The sequence below is a fragment of the Arachis hypogaea genome, chromosome 9 (genome assembly GCF_003086295.3).
Source record: "Arachis hypogaea cultivar Tifrunner chromosome 9, arahy.Tifrunner.gnm2.J5K5, whole genome shotgun sequence".
In the NCBI taxonomy this organism is placed as follows: domain Eukaryota; kingdom Viridiplantae; phylum Streptophyta; class Magnoliopsida; order Fabales; family Fabaceae; genus Arachis; species Arachis hypogaea.
In genome coordinates this window covers 4,717,730-4,730,804 of record NC_092044.1, presented here as the reverse complement: position 1 = coordinate 4,730,804, position 13,075 = coordinate 4,717,730, and positions in this window count along the sequence as shown.

Genomic DNA, 13,075 nt, shown 5'->3' with positions numbered 1-13,075 from the left:
AGAAACTATATCATTTTTTTAATCCATTAAACCTATTAAATAAAGAAGGTAATTCTATGCGCTAGATTTCAGACATAATTTCTAAATTTCACATTTAATTTAGACAAAAAAACATCGAAAAAGAACAAAATAAGGTTCCTAATATGCGTATACATTTCACGCATAATTTCTAAAAAATATTTAATTTAGACAAAAAATTAAAAAGAATAAAATAAGATGACTTGTTATGTGCCTAAATTTTATATTGAATTTCACTTTTTTTCTATTTTTATTTTTTAAGTAATAAATGATAAAAATCAAAATAAAATTCTTTAAATGTGCCTAAATTTTATACATAATTTTTTAGCTTCATAGTTTTAATGAAAAGTTTTTTAGGCATCACTTTTGACTTATACAATAACTAAATACATTTAAAATTAAAACTTGTATTGAAAATCATTTTTGAGGTGATATCGACATATGGTATCAGGGATGAGAAACCATATCATTTCCTTAATCTATCCCTTAAACCTATTAAACAAAGGGATTCTTTCTATGCGTTAGATTTCAGACATAATTTCTAAATTTCACATTTAATTTAGACAAAAAATTGAAAAAGAATAAAATAAAATTTCCAATATGCGCATAGATTTCATGCATAATTTCTGGAAAACATTTAATTTAGACAAACAATTGAAAAAGAATAAAATAACGTTTCTTGTTATGTACCTAAATTTTATACTGAGTTTTACTTTTTTCTATTTCTATCTTTTAAGTAATAAATGATAAAAATAAAAATAAGATTCATTAAATGTGCTAAAATTTCATATATAATTTCTTGAGTTCTATAATGTTAAGGAAATATTTTTTAGGTAACACTTTTGATTTGTAAATTAACTAAACTCGTTTAAAATTAAAACTTGTATTTGGAAATCATTTTTAAAGTGTTACTAATATGTGGTATTAGTAACAAGAAACTATATCATTTTCAAAATCTATTAAACCTATTAAATAAAGAGGGTTTTTTTATGCGCTAGATTTCAGACATAATTTTTAAATTTCACATTTAATCTTGACAAAAAAATTTTAAAAAGAACAAAATAAGGTTCCTAATATGTGCATAGACTTCAGGCACAATTTTTTGAAAACATTTAATTTAGACAAAAAAATTGAAAAAAAATAAAATAAAATTCCTTGTTATGTGCCTAAATTTTATAATGAGCCTCACTTTTTTTTCTATTTCTACTTTTTAATTTATAAATGATAAAAATTAAAATAAGATTTTTTGAATGTGTCTAAATTTCATACATAATTTTTGAGTTCCATCATTTTAATGAAATATTTTTTAGGTTTCACTTTTGATCTGTATAGTAACTAAATTCATTTAAAATTAAAACTTGCATTAAAAATCATTTTTGAAGTGATACTGACAGTGGTATCAATAATGAAAAACCATATCATTTTCTTAATCCACTAAACCTATTAAATAAAGTGGGTCTTTCTATACGCTAAATTTCAGACATAATTTCTAAATTTCACACTTTATTTAGACCAAAAAATTGAAAAAGAACAAAATAAGATTCCTAATATACGCATAAATTTTAGGTACAATTTCTGAAAAAATTTTAATTTAGACAAATAATTGAAAAAAAATAAAATAAGATTCCTTGTTATGTGCCTAAATTTTATAATGAGTCTCACTTTTTTTTCTATTTTCTACTTTTTAATTTATAAATAATAAAAAAATTTATATTTTTCAATTCCCTAATAACAGAGACGTTTTTTATATTTTTGTTAACTTCTTTAATTTATATATAGAGTTTAATTTTTATGTAAAGACAATGTAAAATATTTTATACAGTCGAACAATTACAATTATTTTTTAAATGATTATTTATTATGCAGTTAATATTAAAAATAGTTCTTTTTATTAATATAACATTATATAATTAAATTCACACGTAAAATAATTTTACAATTATAATGTATCAAAATTAAATTCTTTATATACCATGCCTTTTATTTGACGACAGAAGTAATCAAATGCTTTGATTTAACATATAATTAACAAATTTATTTTATGCTATTTTTTATTAAAAATTAAAAATATTTAGTTTGTTGTCTTTTTTTTTTTCTATTGACTATATATTGTCTATTAAATAAAATTATTGATCATGGAGCATAACTCATAAAGATTAGGGAATAAATTTTCTTAATTTTTTTAATTATTTAATAAAATATTTTTATTATTTAATATTTTTTATATTTTTATTCTATTTAAAAATATAATACGAGAGATCACCATATTATTAAATAATAAAAAAAAATGAGAGGATTCGAAGCCAGTGACTATGAAAAAAATTGTCAAATTAATAAACTACAGCCAACTATAATTAATATCTCATGAATGTTTATGAAAGCACCATGTTATTATTATGTTTATGTTTTATACTATTTATTCATATTCTGGTCTAAAATTTAGTTAGGCCATGCTTAAAATTATTAGAATTTCAGTCTATAGAACCAGAGTTTACCTTTCACTCTAAAATCTGTCTGACTTTGTATAGGTCAGTCCACAAAATGCCTATTTAGTCTGATTTATTTAAATAAGATGAATACCAACCAACTCTTATTATCTTTTTTATTCTTCTAAAAAAAGAGATGTTAACAATCTTCCTAGTAAAAGAGAATAACAAACTTATCATCAAAAGTGGAACTACTCAAAAGGTGGTTATTGACTCTACATTTACACTTATAAATACCCTAACATTCTCAGGTATTTTTCAAACTCTAATTTACTAAAAACCTGTCTAAAACTCATGTTGACTTAAGTATCAGAGTCCCTTGTAGGTATCACCCACATCTCCTCACGAAAAACTCGGACGACTTCATCCCTGCAGGAGAAAACGTCAGACCTTTCACTCGAAGGCGTTTGACGAACCTCACGTTCAGACCCAATCCATCCGTTTCAGGTAACCTTCGGAACATTGACACCATTGCCAAAGACTTGGAGCTCAACCCTTGATAACGATGAATGATCAACATCAAAAAAGACAAATTGCGTCAATCTTTGGATAAAAAATGGAGACCCTCACAATAATGATCGAGCACTCTCTGTTCATAATAATACCTCGAAAGACAAATAGAAATGTGGTAGACATAGAATGAGTTCTCAGGCTCACATCCCTGAGGAATCAGGGAATCAAAATATTGAAAAGATCATGGAGCTTTTCCATTATCATCAAAGTCGAATCGAATAGCTGGAAAACAAGTTAAAAACGACAAAGAGAATCGAAGAGACAATTTCGAAAAGGACTGCACAATAGAAGATATATTGAAGATAAACTAAGAAAATTGGCATCCGTGCCAAAAAAAAAAGAAAGTCGGGATGATAAAGACTCAATCTTCACTAGAGCCGATGATCTTTTCTCTGAATAGGTTACGCATGCGAAGGTCCCAAAAAATATTCAACATCCCAACATGAATTCCTATGATGGATCTATTGATTCATATAACCATCTTAACAACTTCAAAGAAGTCTACCAGATCAGAAAGACTTTAAAGAACCTGATCGACCTCTACACTATAACTTTTGCACGTAAAGATACCAAAGGAAGTTTTGTAGATACCCTTTTCAAAGTTGCCTTCGGCGAGTTTGGATTAGACGAAATAGACTTAAAGGTGTACCTCAAAACTCTATCTGAATTAAGAAAAATACCAATCCGACCTCTTGTTTACATAAGCCTTTATACCACCTTCGACAAAAATCCTAAAGCTTGTACTATCAGTGCTGACTACATTGTGGTAGACACCCATCTACCTATAATGTAGCAATAGGTTGGACACCTCTAAACTGAATAGTTTCCAACAAAGGAGGGGATAGCCACCATTTATAGAGATCAACAGTTGAGGCATAAATGCTACAAAAAGTTTTAACTTTAGAAGCAATCCCACAAAAAAATTTTGATCTCTTTTAGAGTTCACAAAGAAAAGTTCGACCTTTTTTAAAGGTCGGACTCTACATGAGATCGAAAACCTCCAAGTTTACAAAGGAAATTTGACCTCCTTGCTTGAAAGACTTCTGATATGCCAAGCATTCATCCCGACCTCATGAACCACAAGCTAGCTATATACCCAGGTGCCCAACTTGTACAATAGAGGTGACAAAAGCTCAACCCTAAAAGAGCACAAGTCATAAAAAAATAGGACCAAGTACTCCTGGAAGCTAGGTTTAGATCCCTTATGGTTAACCAATGTGGTATTGGTAAGGAAGTAAAATGAAAAATATTGAAATATGTCCTGACCTCAAACTTGAAAGGGTCTTAGATGAAATCCACAGTGGTATCGGTAAAAATCATCTGGGGACAAGTTCACTAATAAAGAAGATGCTACAAGCCGACTTTATAAAATGATGCGACCAACTTCGAGAAGAGGTGCCCGCTCTGTTAATTATTTGAAATTCCCACGTGGCACCTCTAGAAGAGCTCATTAGTGTTATCTCACTATGACCCTTTGCAAAATAGGGTTTAGATTTGCTCGGATTGTTCCTTCGAGCACCCGAACAAGTAAAAATCTCGTAGTAGAAGCATAAATACTACAATAAAAATTTTAGCTTAAGCAACCCCACAAGCAAAGAAGTTAATATGTTAGAGCTCGGGTTGAGGCAACAAGCACATCAGGCAACTCCCCAGCCCACAAATAAGGGTCCAGCTTGCCTACCTACCTACGACATTGAAATAATAACCCTAATTGTGGCAAATAAAGAAAGAAAAAATATCCGACAACCTTTAAGGATCCAAGTCTACAAAAAAAAAAAAATTCAACCTCTTTTAGAGTTCAGGAAAAAAAGTCCGACCTCTTGCAACGAGGCCGGATAAGCTTAGAACTTACAAAGAAAAATCCGACATCTTTCCCAAGGTATGACTTCAAGAACAAGATTCTAAGCAAAAAATACCCATAAAAATAAGGTCATACGAAAAAAAATTTTAACTGGAGATCGTCCTGATCCAAAATAACATCGGGATGAAATTAGGTGAAGGAAAGCAAGTAGTGCCATGGAAATTACTTGTTTATTTCATTTGTTAATTTGTTTGTTTGACTTTAAGTTAGTGTTTGCTTTTATAACAAAAGTGTCAATCCATTTGTAAGGAGTATTTTGTAATCAATTTTGCTATGTAATTAACAAGAGGTGTAGTCAACTGTAACCAACTAGTAACTTTTTTTTAATTTTTTTTGGAGAAAACGTAAATTCAAATTATCACAAGAAACATATAAAACAAAACAAAAAGAAACATCTAAAACTTAGAAAAAAATATAAAACCAAATAAAAATAAACATCCAAAATTATTGTAAAAAAATTTCTAAAATGTAATAAAAAGAAATATCCAAAATATAACAAAAAGAAATATTTAAAACCTAACAAAAAAAATCCAAAACCTAACAAAAAAGAGATATCTAAAATTATTTTAAAAAATCCAAAACCTAACAAAAATAGAGATTCAAAAATATTGAAAAAGAATATCAGAAACTAAGAAAAAAAATATCTAAAATGTAACAAAAAGAAATATTCAAAACCTAATAAAAATGAGATATCCAAAATTATTAAAAAAAATTATTGAAAAAACCTAACAAAACGAAACATCAAAAATTATTGAAAAAAAAAACAAAAAAATAAGAAAATAAAAATCTAAAAATTATTTAAAAAATCATCCAAGATCCAAAAAGAAAAAACATCCAAAATATATATAAAACGGACATTTGAAAACATAGAAAAAGAAAACATTCAAAAACTAGTAAAAAGAATTATCCAAAACCAAAAATAAAAAGAACTTGCGCGAGGATATAGACAGGGTTGTACTACTATTCTTGCACGAGGAAATGGAGAGGGAGGTGCAATGAGATGACTCCAATGGCAATGGCGTGACGTCACGGCAGGCGGACCTCCATTGGTGGCACCACTGCGAGGAAAGATAAGACGGGCGAGGAGGGGACAGCTTCCCGACGCGATAGGTTGGAGGAGAAGACACGATCTCATCACTACAAGAAAAACACAGAGTACCATCGGATTTACTGTTAAATTAATCAAATAAATCCATCGGTAATGAGTTTATCGTCATTTTGGAGTTGATGGTATTATTAGCACTGAATACTGTTTACAAGCGGATTTTTTTCGTCCGACGCTAATTACCGGTGAATTTTTCATCGGTATTTTCAATGAATTTGTTGAGACTGAGTTGATGATTACTGTCGGATTAATCCGATGGTAATTTTGGCACCATTTTACGTGTTTAGGCGCCAAGTTACCGTCGGATTAATTGGACGGTAGTCTTTTTATATTTTTTCATCTTTTTTGTCATAGTTAAATCACAAATAGTAGTCAAATTAAAACTTTTGTTAATAAAATTGTTAGTAGAAATCTAAAATTAACAAAAATCATCAAATTAGTTTTTTTATAAATAAATGGTCTGACTACAATAAAATGTCAAAGAAGTAGAATACAACAACGAAGTAGACGAATAATGAAATAAAACCCTAAATTCTACAAATCCTGATAACCGTCGTCGTTGTCGTTGTGGTCCCCAACTGAGGTGGTGGTGTAGGTGATGACGTCGGAGCCGCACCAGCAGCGTCATTGCTAGAACCAGCAGTGCCGCTGCCTCTAGCGCTGTTACCTCCAACATGCATCTGCTGGTTGTACTGCTCTATCTGCTTTCGCAACCGATTGAGCTGCTCCAGCTTCTCCGTCAGGTCTAAGCCGATAGCAACAGCTCCTCCTACGCTTGTAAGAAGGTCGTTGTACTTTTGCTTAGACTGCTCCGCTTACTGGTGAAGCTCCTGCATCAGCTTTTGCACTTCCTCCCTCAAATCGGCAATTTCCTGGGGATCAGTAAGGCTGATGGTAGTGGAAGAGGAAGCTTCCGACGTGGAGGAGCAAAGACCACTGGCGAAGAACAACCTAACCCGAAGTGACGATGAATTGCTGGTTTGCTGGACCCACCGATAACGTCACAGGGCTCAACGGGGTAGATGGGGTAGACGGCGATGACTGGACAGTCATTGGAAATTCGGTGGAAGTTTGCCCTTTACTACGTCTACGTGACCCACTCGACCTACTCTTCTACTTGCTGTCATGTCTGTATAGCAAATATATAACTAACAGTAATCAGTGTATATTATTATTAACACAAATTCAACCGATCTCAATCCACAGCATCAGTCAACACACAATTAAACAATTAATTCAAAGTTCACTCAAAATTTTATAAATATTTTGACAAAATCTCCTCTAAAATTTAGATTTTTTTTAAAGATTTTATCGCGATTAAATATCTATCAATCCTTCTCAATCATACCCAGCATAATCTATAGAAATAAGAATGAAAATCCTTTACTAAAACGACGAGACCCACGTAAGTAAATACTTTCAAGTTTCAAATGATTGTCTATTATCACCAAATAGATAGAAAATAAGTAAATAAACAATACATGTATCAATCCACAAAAAAAAACATAATAACCGATTAATGGTATGAGAACTCTACTGATAATAATAAACTAACAAATTAAGATATACTAATTTCAAAAACAGAGGTATCTTGTGTATACACTCTTCTTTTAAATCAACACACCTTTACAACAATTTAAATCATAGTCCTCTCAAGAGGAGTATGCTTTCATATATCTAAAGTTAATTACGTTGATGAAATAAAAAAAAAAAACAGAAGATACTGAGCAATTTTTTAATTTCAAGTTTAGAGAGATGCTTTATTTTTCACTTTATACTGTTATTTTAAACTTTATTGAAAAACCTTATGCAAGGACAAATTTAAAAAGGAAGTGATGAATTAACGAATATTTTCCATGTATGTCCACATATAAATACAAGATACTTGCAATTTACAAATAACATTTTCAATTAAGTAGTGTGTCTGATCCCGTATGTAGGTTAAGGAGCCGTAAAAGAAAATTAATAAATGCTTAACGAAAATTATTTGGTTGGGTGGGCCTACGGAGGGAAGAATAGTCTAAGAATTAGGTCCTTATTTTTCAAGGTTAATATTTTATAGTCAAAATAATTTAATGAACCTCCGCTTTTGCTGAATAGCAAAAAATTTATTGATAACACAAGTCTCAATATGACAGTTAGTGAGGCGGTCATACATGGACAATGAAATTTTGAATTCCTACAATAATTTCTGCATGAGGAAACTTTATGCAAGATCAGAGCTATACCACCAGTTGAACCAGAACTTGGTAGTGATGGATTGAGATGGAACCCTGCAAATGACGGTAACTTTTCCATCTCAAGTACATATCGAATACTTAAAAATTATGGAGAGGAAACCGATCAAATTTGGAGGATTATTTGGAAGTGGAGAGGACCCGAAAGGATCAAATGCTTTATATGGCTAGTCATCCGTGAAAGAATCATGACTTTACACAGAAGAGCACGGATTTTTGGGATGAACTCAAGCTGCCATAGATGTACTGGTGTAGAGAAAAACACCATACATATGCTGCGAGACTGTCCAGTGGCATCTAGAGTTTGGGTAAAACTAATCCATCATGAGCATATACATGATTTCTTTAGAGCTCCCTTTAATGCTTGGATCCGATGGAATCTTGCCATGGATCTTGGAACCACAAAACAAGGAAACTGGAATACACAATTTCTAGTAACTTGTTGGTGATTATGGAAGTGGAGGAATTAAAAAATATTCAACCCACCATTCCAAAGACCAATGCAACCTCTGCCTTTTATTCTAAAACAGGGGAAACTAATCCAGGAAGCTTTCAAGAAAGAGGGTCAGAGGCAAAACAAATTTGAAACAAATATACGCTGGGAATGCCCACCTGAGGATTGGATGAAAGTCAATACAGATGGGGCTGCAAAGGAAAATCCTGAAATGGTTGGTTATCGCACAGCTTATTATGCAGAGTTATGGGGGGTCTATTATGGACTCAAAACAGCATGGGAATTGGGATTGAGAAAAATCATTCTAGAAGTGGATTCCAAAGCGGTGGTGGACGGATAAAAGGAGCAACAGATTCCAATAAACACCCAGAAGCAATAGTGAGGAAAATAGTGGAGCTCCTCCAGAGAAAATGGCAAACTAAACTGGTACATAATTACAGAGAAGGAAATAGAGGAGCGGACTGCATGGCAAATGAAAGTTTTTTACTGAACCAGGATATTATTTCATTGATCAACCTAATACCAAACTTAAGAGCATCAGCTCTGATGATTGTAGAAGGGCTACCTACCTCAATTAATTTCTGTTTTGTAATTTCTTTTTTGGGTATTATGTCCCGTTTTATTTACCAAAAAAAAATTTAAAAACAAATAATTAGTCTTCAAAATATTCAATATTTCAATTGATTCACAAAAGATACCACTATAAATAAGATGGATCATTTCATAAGTTAGATAATAATACATAACATAATCATTTTGCTTGTGACACATTAAAATGATATCGTTATTTTTTATGTGACAATATTCTAGTTGTGTTTGTCTGTAAATATAGGATATTGAAATAAAAATATTATGACAAAAAATTATATTTAATAGATAAAATATAAATAAAGATATTATATTTAAAAATATTAAATTAATATATTTTATATTTTTTAAAAAATATTAATAAAAGACATAATTTATTTTTATTTTTATTTTTTTATAATTATACTTTTTATCGTTATCTTTTTCTTTTCAATTTTTTATATAAAAAAATAAAAATAAATTAAATTTTTACAATTTATTATAATTTATTATTAAATAAAATATAAAAATATAAATTTTTATATCTTATTCCTAAATTTTATCCGAATTTATAACCAAATGCAGCCTTTTAGTCTTGTCTCTTTGATGGGCTCAATATAATGGGCCTAATTACACAATAGTAAAAGATAAAACTGATATTAATTTTATATCAAGATTATCCTTTTAGTTTAAGCATATGAATAAATAGAAGAATATAATGAATTGCAAAATTATTAAGTTTATGCTGTATGATATCTAAAATAAATAAACTATGTGATAAAAAGTAAAAAAAAGTAAAAGACGTGATAGTTTATACCAATTTTTTTAAGAGATGATATATCATTAATATGCTTATCAATGCACCATATATATCACCATCAATGCAAATTGCACAAACTTTCAGAGATTATTGTTCATTATAAAGTTAAATAATACATGGAAAGTGAGAGTTCACAGCCTCCTAGCTCTAAATTTTGCACTTCTAGTATTAACCAATGAAACGAACAACAATAATATGAATTAATTAAATAATATATATATATATATATATATATATATATATATATATATATATATTTGACCAACAATATAATAATCTCTACTACTCCTGCTGCCAGAAATATTATTGTTCCAAAGCAATCTACAGATATAGTCCCCACTTCCACATATTATATACCTGCTGTAACAAAATGAAAAGCGTATCAATGTCATGCATAAAAAGAAAATGAGATCAGAGAGCATATCAAAAACAAATATCTGTAATCACTTTTCACGCAAGATTAGCGTGTTTAAGGTGAGCTAACTAGCAAACAAGTAAAAAATAATATTGGTTTTTTTTTTAATTTGATCATTACATTATTTTTAATTTTATAAATAGGTCTTTTTTAATTTAAAAAATATTAAAATTAACTAAATATTTTTTTATAAATTAAAAATATTAACAATTAAAAACCTAATTTTAATATTTTTGACATAAATAAAAAATGATTTAATTATAAAATTAAAAATAATATAAAAATTTAATTAAAAATTTAATAAAATTATAAAAATTAACATAATAATTAATTTTTTTTAAAAGAAAAAAATTCTACACTTAAAATTTTATTCACATCATGCTTAATGACGATGAGCTAATAATATATAAAGAATTTTAAATATATCAAAAATATCAATATTTTAATTATTTTAAGTGGTGATCTAAATTATAGAAAATATATATAATTAAAATCTACGGATAAAACCACTTGGACAGTGAAATTTTTCTAATAATATATATACCTTAAGTAACTGTTTTGTTTCCTAGTGACCATTGGGTTTTGTGGTCATGTTAGGCGTATAGGCCATGTCTTCAGTTTTCGCTGCTCTGCCGCTGTCCCTGTCGCTGTTGCTGTTGCTGTCGCTGCCACCGCTGTCACTGCTGCCGCCACTGCGAGACTGCTGGTTGCTGCTGCGGGACTGCCGGGGTGGATCACGAAGGGATATGAGCTGATCCACATTTTGGGGTTTAGTTTGTCGACTCATTGTGAGAGATGTAATGTAATTAGTAAAATGTTGTGATCAATGGACTAACACTTTATTTGTTTTTGTATGTATTGATCTGCCATTTCGTATTTATAGATGTGTTTGATGCATGCATGTGTACATTTACATGTATGATATGAGCGTGTCAACATTTGTAAACTTTGCATGAAATTTAACTTGTAAAAACATGCTGTATATATAGTTCAGAGGTACGTTGTTGGGAATTTTCATTTCTTGAGAAAACTAAATTAATTAGGGAAACTCATGGTAGCTAAGAGAGGCGTGTACAGTCATCACTTTTATTTTTATTTTATTTTTGTTGAAAGAGATTAATGATGTTTCTTCATGTTGATGGATATTGCATGAGAAATGCTACTGCATTTCCATTGGACTACTGCAGAGAAATGCATGGAATACTCTTCTTTTTTTTCTTTTTTCTTTTTTATAAGAAACTCAATGACAATATATAATAACTGTAGAAAGAAATGGCGGTGAGTAATTTGTAAAAGAATTTCAGTGTCATTTGCACGAAAGTGGAACTAAGCCATGGCGTGCGCCTGCGTGTTTGAAGTTGGAAGGGTGAATTGTGAAGGTATTTACAGTAACGTGTTTGTAGAATGAGTAGTTGGGTATGAATTAATTAAAAAAGATAGATGAATAGTCAACATTTTTTATTAAAGGATCCCGCAAGAGAGTTTCGAATCAAAGTTCTAATATCATGTTATAATACCACTTATTCCAAAAGTTTCAACTAATAGGAAAATGTAATAGTTATATTTCTAATACTCCATAAACTTTCATTGTACACATTGTACAAATATTCTATTGATTCTTCGTATTTTTTATTTATTAAATTATTACTATTAATTGTCATATTTTCTTTGATTCTTCTATAATTATGTTACTTACTTCTGGGCCCAGCCCGACCATATTAATAGTTAATTAAAGCGGTATGCAGTCGGATCATAACAATAACAATAGAAAGTGTATTGCAGATTTTGCGACGGTATTGTAAATTTGTAATGTAATTCTTCAACAATTTGACTTGGTATAGGTTTTTAGAAGATAATTCATCTCTATTTTGTATTTTCCTAAAAAGAAATTGCTGGTGCAAATATAATATTTTATCATACTTTTTGAAATAAGACCAGTGACTTGTATATATTTATGTCTATTAATTAATTCACTATTTTGTTTAAAAATAACAAAATATTATATAAATTTATATATAAAATATATTTTATAAAAAAATTATATATATGAAAAATATTTTAGGAAAATGATACAATCATGTTATAACTTTAAAAAATACAGTTGTTCATATCTTGTCCCACAATTCAGTCAAACCTAAAATGCATAGAACTCATTTAACACTCTATAAATATTAGTACTCAAATTTTTATTCTTATTTGTCTGACTTTATAAGAGGTTAGATATGGCGACAGAGCTTAACTCTACTTATCCAAATAAGTAACTAATCCCCTCAATAGCTACTACTCATCTAAAAAAGAGATCTTAGCAAACTCCCTAGCAAAAGGAGTAACAAACTCTCCATCAAATGTGGAACTACTTCAAAAGGTGGTTATCGATGCTACATTTATAAATATCTTGATACCCTCATATATTATTCGAATTCCAATGTACTAAAAATTTGCCTAAAACTCATGCTAACTTAAGTATTGGAGTTCCTTACAAATACCACCCATCTCTACTCACAAACAATTCGGACAGGTTCATCCTCATTGGAGAAGATGTTAGATAAATCACCCAAAGCAACCCAATTTCAAGTAATCCTCAAAATATTAGCGTCGT